The sequence below is a fragment of the Ranitomeya imitator genome, chromosome 5 (assembly GCF_032444005.1).
Source record: "Ranitomeya imitator isolate aRanImi1 chromosome 5, aRanImi1.pri, whole genome shotgun sequence".
Lineage (NCBI taxonomy): Eukaryota > Metazoa > Chordata > Amphibia > Anura > Dendrobatidae > Ranitomeya > Ranitomeya imitator.
In genome coordinates, this window is record NC_091286.1 from 671,856,878 (window position 1) to 671,868,237 (window position 11,360).

Consider the following 11,360-nt stretch of genomic DNA (forward strand, 5'->3'; position numbering starts at 1 on the left):
GTATAAAGAGAAAACAAAGAGAACATGAGAGCAAGAGGCTGGGAACTGGGTGTATGTGTATTGGAGGTATAGATGGAAGTGTCACCGAGTCAGCGAAAGAAAAAGAAGATGAAAAAGGAAAAAATAAAAAGATATGAATAAAAAAATTAAAAAGATAAAAAATAGTAATGAAGAAAAAGAGAAGAGAGGAAGTTGTGTATGCTTAAAGCAAGCAGAGTTATGCCTAATTTCGGTAAGCAAGCTAAAATGGGGGTATATACTCCCTATAGTTGGGAGGAAAAATTAGAGAGTTCTACATAAATAAAAAAATAAAAAAAATTTAAAAAATAATAATAAAAAAAAAAAAAATAGAATAAAGTAAAATAAAATAGAATAAAGATGAAAAAAAAATAAAAATAATAAAATAAAAAATAAACAAATGAAACTAAGAATAAAGGAATAAAAAAATTTAAAAAACGACTAAACCAAAACTGGAAAGAATGTACTAAGAAAAAAAAAGGAAAAAAAGAGGAGAAATAACAAACGAGGAAAAAACAAAAAGGAAAAAACAAAAGAAAAAAACAAGTACACAAAAAATGAAAAAAGGGGATGTCAAAAAAGCAAATAAAAAGTAAAAAAAATATAAAAATAAAAAATAATAAATAAGAGAAAAAAGGAAAAATGAGGAAAAAAGTTTTTTTTTAAAAAAAAGAAAAAACTAAAAAGAGAAAATAAAGGGGACTTACCCAGATCAGCCGAATAGAGGAAAAGAAAACCAAATACATATTTTCCTTATAATGCTTGCTCAAGAGGTCTGATGTAGGAAGGAAGGGTGGAGACAAAAAGAATGACATAGGTTAGAAATGGGGGCGACCTTGACCGGAGAACCTGGAGAACCTGCGGCAGATATAGTTACAACATATCAAAGTTACGTATAGAACAATCCACTCAACTAAAAGGTCAAATCTAATTCCCTGTTGAAGCCTTTGGGGGCCATGGTCTGTAGCGTATAAATCCAAAAGGATTCTCTTTCCTTCAGAAGTTTAACGTGATCACCCCCACGTCTGGGTTTTTCTACCCTTTCTATCACCTGGTAGCGGAGTTGGGAAACGGAGTGGTTGGCCAGAGCAAAGTGGTGTGGGAGTGGGAGCCAAGTTTTTTTTCAGTCTAATTGTAGATTTGTGGCTCGAAATTCTGTCCCGCACATGCTGTGTGGTCTCCCCTACATACAGGAGGCCACACGGGCATTTAATAAGGTACACCACAAAGTTGGTTTCACAAGTATAAAAGCCATTAATCTTAAACCTCTTGCCTGTGTGCAGATGTAGGAATTCACTGGATCTAATTACATTGGCACAACATGCGCAATTCAAGCATGGGAATGTACCCATTCGCTGCGAGCTCAGGAATTGTTGTATAGGTTGCTTAGTGAGATTGCCAATGTCGGCCCTGACCAGGGAGTCTTTGTAGTTCCTAGGTCTGCGTTTGCACATCAGTGCAGGTGTTTGGAAGGATGCTATTTGTGGGTAGGCTTCTGAAAGGAGAGGCCAGTGCTTGTTGATGGTTTTATAGATCAATGGCATGATGGGGTGATGTGTATGTACGAAAGGAACCCGTTCGGGTTTAGAAACGCGGCATCTGCAAGGAGGGCGTTCAAGTGCCCTCTGTTTTTCCATTGCAAGAATTTTTTCTGGGTATTTCCTGCTCCTGAATTTTTGGGCCATGTCGTCCAACCGTGAACCAACCAAGTCTGTATCAGAGACAATGTTGGTGACCCTCAGGAATTGGGAGCGTGGGAGACTCTCACGGGTAGATCTAGGATGACAGCTTGTGAAAAGAAGTAAATTATTAGAGTCAGTGGGTTTTACAAAAATATCCGTGTCCAAACCCCCTTTGGCATTTTTGGTCACCAAGGTGTCCAAAAATGGGATTTTCTGGGTGTCACAGCTAGGGGTGAACTGCAGCTCTGGTCTGATGTTGTTGATCTGCGAAAAAAAAGAAGAAAAAGTATCGGGTGTTCCATCCCATAGGCAGAACACATCATCGATGTATCGGAGCCAGCATTTAGAGTGTTTCCGGAACAGTGTGTTGTTGTAAATGTGTTTGTTCTCAAATGTGTCCATATAGATGTTTGCATATGCTGGCGCCACGTTAGAGCCCAAGGCAGTCCCGCAGGTTTGAAGGTAGAACTGATCCCCAAACATAAAAAAATTGTCCTTGAGGACTACAGAGAGAAGGTCTAAAATAAACTGCTGGGATTGTGGGCTAAGATCTAGGGTCTGTAGTAGGTTATCAACCGCCTAGAAGCCTAGTTCATGCTTGATGGATGTGTATAAACTCTTGACATCAAGAGTAGTCAAAAGGCAATGTGATGTGACCGTGGAAAACTGCTTGATTGTCCTGATAAAGTGGCCTGTATCCAGGATAAAAGATTTTGTATTTTTAACCAATGGGGTCAGATACTTTTCTAAAAAAATGGACAGAGGTGCTAGGATGGAGTCTGTTGATGCGACTATGGGGCGGCCTGGGGGATTCGTGAGGGATTTATGAATTTTGGGGAGAACATAAAAGACGGGTATTGTGGGGTGGGGGTTAGATAGAAAGGTAGCTGTTTTGATTTTTTTATTTATTTATTTTTTTTTTTTCATCTTTATTCTATTTTATTTTACTTTATTCTATTTTTTTTTTTAATTATTTTTTTTAATTTTTTTTTATTTATGTACAACTCTCTAATTTTTCCTCCCAACTATAGGGAGTATATACCCCCATTTTAGCTTGCTTACCGAAATTAGCCATAACTCTGCTTGCTTTAAGCATACACAACTTCCTCTCTTCTCTTTTTCTTCATTATTATTTTTTATCTTTTTAATTTTTTTATTCATATCTTTTTATTTTTTCCTTTTTCATCTTCTTTTTCTTTCGCTGACTCGGTGACACTTCCATCTATACCTCCAATATACATACACCCAGTTCCCAGCCAGAGCTGGTAATTATTAAGTCTCTCTCCTCTTGCTTACAGCGGCTTACTTGTTTTACTGGTCATTTGCTTATTCCCTGTTTTCTCTCCCTTCTCTTTACTTCCCCTTAGCCCTATGGGAATTCGGCTCTTTCTCCTCTCCTCTACCTCTTTGGCATAAGGTCAGTGCATTTCATCAGCGACCGGATCGCTGCACCTGGTTTTCCTGTTTAGACTTATATATGTGCTCTATGTAACTGTTTCTCCGGAATAGCCTTGCTCCCATCTGCAAAAAATGGGGGACTCCCCACCCCTATGATAGGGTCTCCACATCATGTTCTTGTAATTGTATGGGACAGAGTACTGTTGTTACAGCTGTCAATTAGTACCATTATGAATTTTGGACCTGATGTTATTGTTGTTTTTGTTATTGTTTTTCTTGTTTTCCCTTTTTTTTTCGGTTCTTTTTAATATATTACATGTATATATGTACAGTTCACTTATATGTTTGTATCTGTTTTACAGTGAGGTTTTGATAAAGACCCGCTGGGGTCGAAACGTTACCCGAATTGAATAGTCCGCCACCCATTTACCTCCTAAAAAAGCACCTGGTGATGTTTATTGTTTGTGTTAATAAAGAAACTACACAGTTTGCTGAACTTTCAACCATTTGAGTGCGGCTGATTTTTCTTATACTTGGACTATTTTGTTCATGCCTGCACCAACCTAGTTACAGTGTGCACATCTTTTTCCTTGATTTGGTAAAATTGTTAAATCAGTTTTATTCTTCGGGTCAGTACGATTACAGCGATACCTCACTTATATCTTTTTTTTATGTTTTGGCGCTTTTATACGATAAAAACTGTTCTATAGAAAAAATAATTATTTTGGCATCGCTTTATTTTGAGGACTATAACTTTTTTATTTTTTTGCTGATCATGCTGTATGGCAGCTCGTTTTTGCGGGACAAGATGCTGTTTTCAGCGGTACCATGGTTAGTTATATCTGTCTTTTTGATCGCGTGTTATTCCACTTTTTGTTCGGCGGTATGATAATAATGCGTTGTTTTTTGCCTCTTTTTTTTTTTTCTTACGGTGTTTACTGAAGGGGTTAACTAGTGGGACAGTTTTATGGGTTGGGTCGTTATGGACGCGGCGATACTAAATATGTGTACTTTTATTGTTTTTTTTTTTAATTTAGATAAAGAAATGTATTCATGGGAATAATATCTTTTTTTTTCATTATTTAGGAATTTTTTTTTTATTTTTTTTTTTACACGTGGAAATTTTTTTTTTTACTTTTTTACTTTGCCCCGGGGGGGGGGGGGGGGACATCACAGATCGGTGATCTGACAGTTTGCACAGCACTCTGTCAGATCACCGATCTGTCTGAGAGCTATGCAGGCTTACCAAGCGCCTGCACTGAGCAGGCACTTGGTAAGCCACCTCCTTCCAAGCAGGACACGGATGCCGCGGCCATCTTGGATCCGGGCCTGCTACAGGGAGCGAGGTAAGGAGACCCTCGCAGCAACGCGATCACATCGCGTTGCTGCGGGGGTCTCATGGAAGCCTGCAGGGAGCCCCCTCCCTGCGCGACGCTTCCCTATACTGCCGGCACATTGCGATCATGTTTGATCGCGGTGTGCCGGGGGGTTAATAACCGCTCCTGGCACATAGCGCCGGATGTCAGCTGCAATTGGCAGGTGACACCCGGCCGCGATCGGCTGCGCTCCCCCCGTGAGCACGGCCGATCGCCCTGGACGTACTATTCCGTCCATGGGAATTAAGGCCCACCCCACATGGACGGAATAGTACGTCGGATGGCAGAAAGGGGTTAAGCTTTCTATCAAATGCTGACAGTTTAGTACACCTCTGCACTAGATTGGTCAACTGAGCTGTCACTCACCCTGGTTTCATAGGGCAGTAAAACTGTCACTCACTGCGTCCAAGACACAGTAGGTGATGCTATTATTGTGGAGAACTAGGTAAGATGGATATGAGATAGATTAGGACATGTAAATAAATGTAAGGGTCCTCTCTTCTCTGTACCAGACTGTCATTGTAAATTTGTGTACTGTAAACGATATCTATAACCCTGAACGTACACCATGGAATTAATGGTGCTATATAAATAAATAATAATAATAATAATAATAGATAAAGAACTCAAGAAAAATGTAAGAAAAGTAATCAATAATCATACCTGCGGTGCCGACTGTAAACAGGACACAACACAATGCACTGATCCAGTCTTCTCTCTTCTGTCTTCTGCACTCGGAGGATTTTTACACAAGTGAAAACTTTACAAGTAACTCCACCCTGTATTTAGCCCTAGGAAGCAGTGATGAAATGTGCCAGTTCTCTGCCAATGGACCTTTGTGAAGAGTAAAATAAACAAACTTTTTATAGATCTCCAATATGAAAATGCTAAGAGTTCGTCAGCACAGTCGAAGAGCAATTCTGTCTGCACAGCTTTGCATTAGAGATTATTGAATCGTTTGAAATTCAAGCTTGAAAGCTTTTTCCAAAAGTTTGCCTCACAGCAAATTAATTTGCCACTAATATCAATTGCTGCAAAGTTTCCAGTCACCCTATATTGACATGTATCGCATTCTGAGGACTGTACCCAACTGCTTTCAAAGTCATTAATGGAAGCATAGCCTTTTGTAACATCAGCGTGTCCTCAGCATATATGGGTAGACCGTGCGAAACAAAGAGGCTGTTTGACAATGCCTTGTACCGTTGTACATATTGGGGTATTTTTAGAAGGTAAAAATGGTCCAAACATGATCCTTTTTGGGGCAAAAATGCCTGCTCACTGTATTAGTGTTCATCCTCTTGAGATGTATACGAAAAAAAACATACCGTAACTTTTGACAAGTGGGGGTCCAAAAATGATCCCTATGTGGAGAGTAACAATTGTTTTGATATTTTGTTTTTTTTTCTCCCCTTCTTTCAAGAGCCATCATCTTTTTATATTTCTGTCAATATAGCCATATCAGGGTTTATTTTTGCGGGATGAGTTGTACTTTTAAATGGCACCATTGATATTACTATTTAGTCTATTGGAAAACAAGAAAAGTTTCCGAGTGCGTGAAATTGAAAAAAAAAAAAGTGCAATTCAGCAATTATTTATTTATTTTTTTTATTTACCATGTTCGCTATGTGATAAAACTGAGCTACTAATATGATTCCTCAGGTCAGTATAATTATGCAGATACCAAACATGTTAAGTTTATTTTTTATTTACGTGGTAAAAAAATAATTCAGGAAATTTGTAGAAAAAAAAAACAACTTTACGTTTGTTGCCATTTTTCAAGACACACAGAATGTACATTTTTCGAGATCTGGGTGTGATGTGGTTGCAGTGCAGTTTAGCGCAACCTTCATTCTTAGGAAGGAAGGCTGCCGGAAAGAAGCAGGGCGCGTCCGAGGGTGAGTATATACCTAATATGAATATACTCACCCTCGGACGAGCCCTGCTTCTTTCCGGCAGCCTTCCTTCCTAAGAATCAGCACTTGCAGGACCCTGCGGTGACGTCGCGGCTTGTGATTGGTCGCGCGAGCGGTCACATGGGCGGTCGCGCGACCAATCACAAGCCGCGACGTCACCGCAAGGTCCTGCAAGCGCTGATTCGAAGGAAGGAAGGTTCCCGGTTAGTACCAGGGCGCGTCAGAGGGTAAGTATAGCGATATTTTTTATTTTAATTCTTTATTTTACACTTAAATATGGATCGCAGGGCCTGAAGGAGAGTTTCCTCTCCTTCAGACCCTGGGAACCATTGGAAACCCAATGCACTGCATTGGGTTTCGAGTTTCGGCCGACCCCGACCCCGACTTTTTTATAGGATCGGCCGATTTCACTCGACCCGACTTGAAAAAGTCGGGTTTCGTGAAACCCGACCCGATCCTATAAAAGTAAAAGTCGCTCAACCCTAAAGAGATAGATATGAAATTAATTGTAAACTGCATTATTGTCATAGGACTATACTTATGAAATTGAGGTACTTAGAGCATAAATTTGTTGATTTGTGTGCACCCACCAGCCAAGACAAGTTGTACCTTTCTTTCATGGAACCCTAATACTATCAGATTCACTTATTATAGTCTGAGACATGGGAGAAATATTCATCCCAATAAGGAGGCAGTCATCAAATGCCCTGAAAGTGTTTAGCCTTTAGCCATGTTTGTCTGATAGAAAAGGTTAAGATCCCATCAAAAAAGGTAGCCTAGATATGGCTGGTGGGTACACATGACTTTGCCAATTTCTAAGTATATTCTATATAGCAGTAATGCAATCGCAATTTCATATGCTCTATATTTTCTAATATCTGGTTGCACACAGCGTGCTGCTGCACTGTTTTGGTAGCAAGCTATAATAGATAGATTGTCATGTAGACTATGCTTATAAAATTGAGGTACATAGAACACAAATTTAATTTGTGAGTGCACACCAGACATGACAAGGAATACCTTTCTTTCAAGTAACCCTAATTCTATCAGACTTATCTCTTATAGGCTGAGGCATGGGGAGGAATATGGTCAGCTTTTGACCAGGGATAGGTAATTCTGATATAAAAAGATAGGGTCTCAATAAAGAAAGATGTCCAAAAACAGAAAAAATATGGGACGGCACCGACTGAGATTAAAGAGATTCTTCTGAGATCTAGACTTAGGTGTCACTCAGTACTAAATTATTAGACAGCCGCACATTACAAGTCCAGGTGCTCTTTCCAAAAATAACAAGTAAGTCCAATCCATATGCATCAACAAAGAAGGAAGGCACTCACCGGTCCAGGACTAATCACTTTATCAATCTTCAAGTAAAATTCATGGTCGGGGGAGTGAACATAGGAGTTTAGTGTGAGCAGGGATGGACGACGGCCGTTTCGCGCTGTGCTTGCGCTTCCACGGGTCAGTGAACCAATGGAAGCACAAGCACAGCGCGAAACGGCCGTCGTCTATCCCTGCTCACACTAAACTCCCATGTTCACTCCCCGACCATGAATTTTACTTGAAGATGGAATAAAGTGATTAGTCTTGGACCGGTGAGTGCCTTCCTTCTTTGTTGATGCATCTCAATAAAGAAAGTTCACCGTATAATGGTTGGTGAGTACATACAAATTGGCAAATTTATGTGCTAAGTATCATCATTTTATAAGTATATTCTATATAAAATGCCCAATTAACTGAAATAAGGGTCTGATGTTGGTGCCCCCCTGAACCAGGCCGCAATCGTCAAGGGTTGTACAGTGCCTGTAGTGCATAGACAGAAAGGATGTCGAGGGAACAGAGGACAGGTGAGAATAATTTTTATTCTTTTATGTGTATGTGAGGAACGGCATAAGAGGGAATACTACTATAATATGGAGACCTGGATGAGGACTGTACTACAAGATGAGGATGGGCATATTATTACAAGAAGAAGACCAGGATGGGTCATTATTACAAGATGAGGAGCAGGATGGGGACATTACTACAAGAAGGGAATAAGGTTGGGGACATTACTACAAGAAGTGGACCAGGATAGAGTTTCTACAAGATGGGGACCACGATGGGGGACATTACTTCAAGATGTTTGCCAGAATGAGTATATGGTATTTGATGTTAATTGTATGACAATATTACTGTATGTGGCCAATTAGGGGAAACAAAATTGTAAAAAATGTAAAAACAAAATTGAAAATAAAAGCATGAAAAAATATTTTGTCACTAAAAATGCTTTTAACTAAAGTGAACAAAAAAGGTGCATGTAACCATAACCCATATGATGAATGCCATTTCAAACTATAAAATAAACACGCAAAAATGTACAAAAAAATGATCAGAATGTGTATAGAAAAAAAAATAGTTTAGCTAAAAATGTCACTTTATCCTGCAAAGAATGCAGTTTTTTTTCTATGTGCGGCCCATATACCCACATAAATTTGAGACCCCTGATCTAGACTGAGCACAGTTGTATCCACTTCTTTGCTAAGAGCAGGACGAGCAATGGACAGGGTGTAAAACATGTGAGTGCAAATAGCGGTGTCATTCACTAACAGTAATGTATCGGCTTGAAAAAAGTGAAGAATTGAAACACAAGGATTGTATTCATCAAGTATTTTGACCAATTTACTGGCATCAATATGTAACAAATTTTTATCCCTGGTTGTCGCAATGAAGCCTCAAGGAAAACATTTTAAAAATTCCATTAATGCCAAATTCTATATGCAAGAGGTAAGAAATCATGAAAAGTGTAGGACAATATTGAGAATGTGTCGTCTTACCTGTCCTGTGGTGAGCAGTGCACAGTCTTCTCTCTTCTGCCTTCTGCACTCAGAAAACTTTTATATCAGTGTTGAACTTTAAAACAACTCCACCCCGTACATAATCCATAGGGCGCTGTGAGAAGATGAGTCAGCAGTTTTCATTAACCTGTCTACATTTCAAATACACCGGAGTTCCCTGCATAACATATTAAAGGGAACCTGTCAGTGCGTTTTTATATATTGAAGTATTGGTATGGCTAAATACCTTATTGTCCCACAATAATAATGATACCTTTTCTTGTAGAGCTTTGATGTAACAGTCAAGAGAAATCTTGTTTAGAAGAAATATGCAAATCAAGAACGAAGTGCATCGAGGACGTGTGACTACAATTTGACTACTTCAAGTGCACTGACACGCCCCCGGAGCACTTCCTGTCTGATTTTCACATGTCTTCTATACTTGATTTCTTATGACTGACACATCGGATCTCTATAAAAAAGGTATCATTGTTATTGTGGGACAAATTCCAATCATAGTAACATAGTAACATAGTAACATAGTTAGTAAGGCCGAAAAAAGACATTTGTCCATCCAGTTCAGCCTATATTCCATCATAATAAATACCCAGATCTACGTCCTTCTACAGAACCTAATAATTGTATGATACAATATTGTTCTGCTCCAGGAAGACATCCAGGCCTCTCTTGAACCCCTCGACTGAGTTCGCCATCACCACCTCCTCAGGCAAGCAATTCCAGATTCTCACTGCCCTAACAGTAAAGAATCCTCTTCTATGTTGGTGGAAAAACCTTCTCTCCTCCAGACGCAAAGAATGCCCCCTTGTGCCCGTCACCTTCCTTGGTATAAACAGATCCTCAGCGAGATATTTGTATTGTCCCCTTATATACTTATACATGGTTATTAGATTGCCCCTCAGTCGTCTTTTTTCTAGACTAAATAATCCTAATTTCGCTAATCTATCTGGGTATTGTAGTTCTCCCATCCCCTTTATTAATTTTGTTGCCCTCCTTTGTACTCTCTCTAGTTCCATTATATCCTTCCTGAGCACCGGTGCCCAAAACTGGACACAGTACTCCATGTGCGGTCTAACTAGGGATTTGTACAGAGGCAGTATAATGCTCTCATCATGTGTATCCAGACCTCTTTTAATGCACCCCATGATCCTGTTTGCCTTGGCAGCTGCTGCCTGGCACTGGCTGCTCCAGGTAAGTTTATCATTAACTAGGATCCCCAAGTCCTTCTCCCTGTCAGATTTACCCAGTGGTTTCCCGTTCAGTGTGTAATGGTGATATTGATTCCCTCTTCCCATGTGTATAACCTTACATTTATCATTGTTAAACCTCATCTGCCACCTTTCAGCCCAAGTTTCCAACTTATCCAGATCCATCTGTAGCAGAATACTATCTTCTCTTGTATTAACTGCTTTACATAGTTTTGTATCATCTGCAAATATCGATATTTTACTGTGTAAACCTTCTACCAGATCATTAATGAATATGTTGAAGAGAACAGGTCCCAATACTGACCCCTGCGGTACCCCACTGGTCACAGCGACCCAGTTAGAGACTATACCATTTATAACCACCCTCTGCTTTCTATCACTAAGCCAATTACTAACCCATTTACACACATTTTCCCCCAGACCAAGCATTCTCATTTTGTGTACCAACCTCTTGTGCGGCACGGTATCAAACGCTTTGGAAAAATCGAGATATACCACGTCCAATGACTCACCGTGGTCCAGTCTATAGCTTACCTCTTCATAAAAACTGATTAGATTGGTTTGACAGGAGCGATTTCTCATAAACCCATGCTGATATGGAGTTAAACAGTTATTCTCATTGAGATAATCCAGAATAACATCCCTCAGAAACCCTTCAAATATTTTACCAACAATAGAGGTTAGACTTACTGGCCTATTGTTTCGAATCGGAACACTAATTTTATTTGTTTAAATGATAGCAAGGTACCCTTTGAAGTGGAAGTATTTTATGCCGATAATAAAAGTTTCCAACATTATTAAATTAACGGAAAAGCAAATGAATGTGTCATAGGTGTTAGGGCTAGCGGAACGCACCAAATAATAAGACTGATAGTGTACGGTGCGTTCGTAGCCCGGGGTCCACCGTGCAGAGATGGAACCTGCTGCTGAG

General features: G+C 39.6%; 2 protein-coding genes across 3 annotated transcripts in view; both read right to left on the reverse strand.

The window, feature by feature from the left end:
• Positions 1-5,278, reverse strand: part of LOC138638753 (cytochrome P450 2K4-like) — a 114,553-nt gene extending 109,275 nt beyond the window's left edge. For both annotated transcript variants that reach the window (XM_069728309.1, XM_069728308.1), the window contains exons 1-2: positions 5,138-5,278; positions 726-793 (exon numbers count right to left, since the gene is read on the reverse strand). The gene's annotated coding sequence lies outside the window, so the exon portion shown is untranslated. The remainder of the gene's footprint in view (positions 1-725; positions 794-5,137) is intronic.
• Positions 1-9,242, reverse strand: part of LOC138638752 (cytochrome P450 2K4-like) — a 179,734-nt gene extending 170,492 nt beyond the window's left edge. Inside the window, exon 1 of the mRNA XM_069728307.1 lies at positions 9,204-9,242. The gene's annotated coding sequence lies outside the window, so the exon portion shown is untranslated. The remainder of the gene's footprint in view (positions 1-9,203) is intronic.
• Between the last annotated feature and the right edge of the window lie 2,118 nt (positions 9,243-11,360).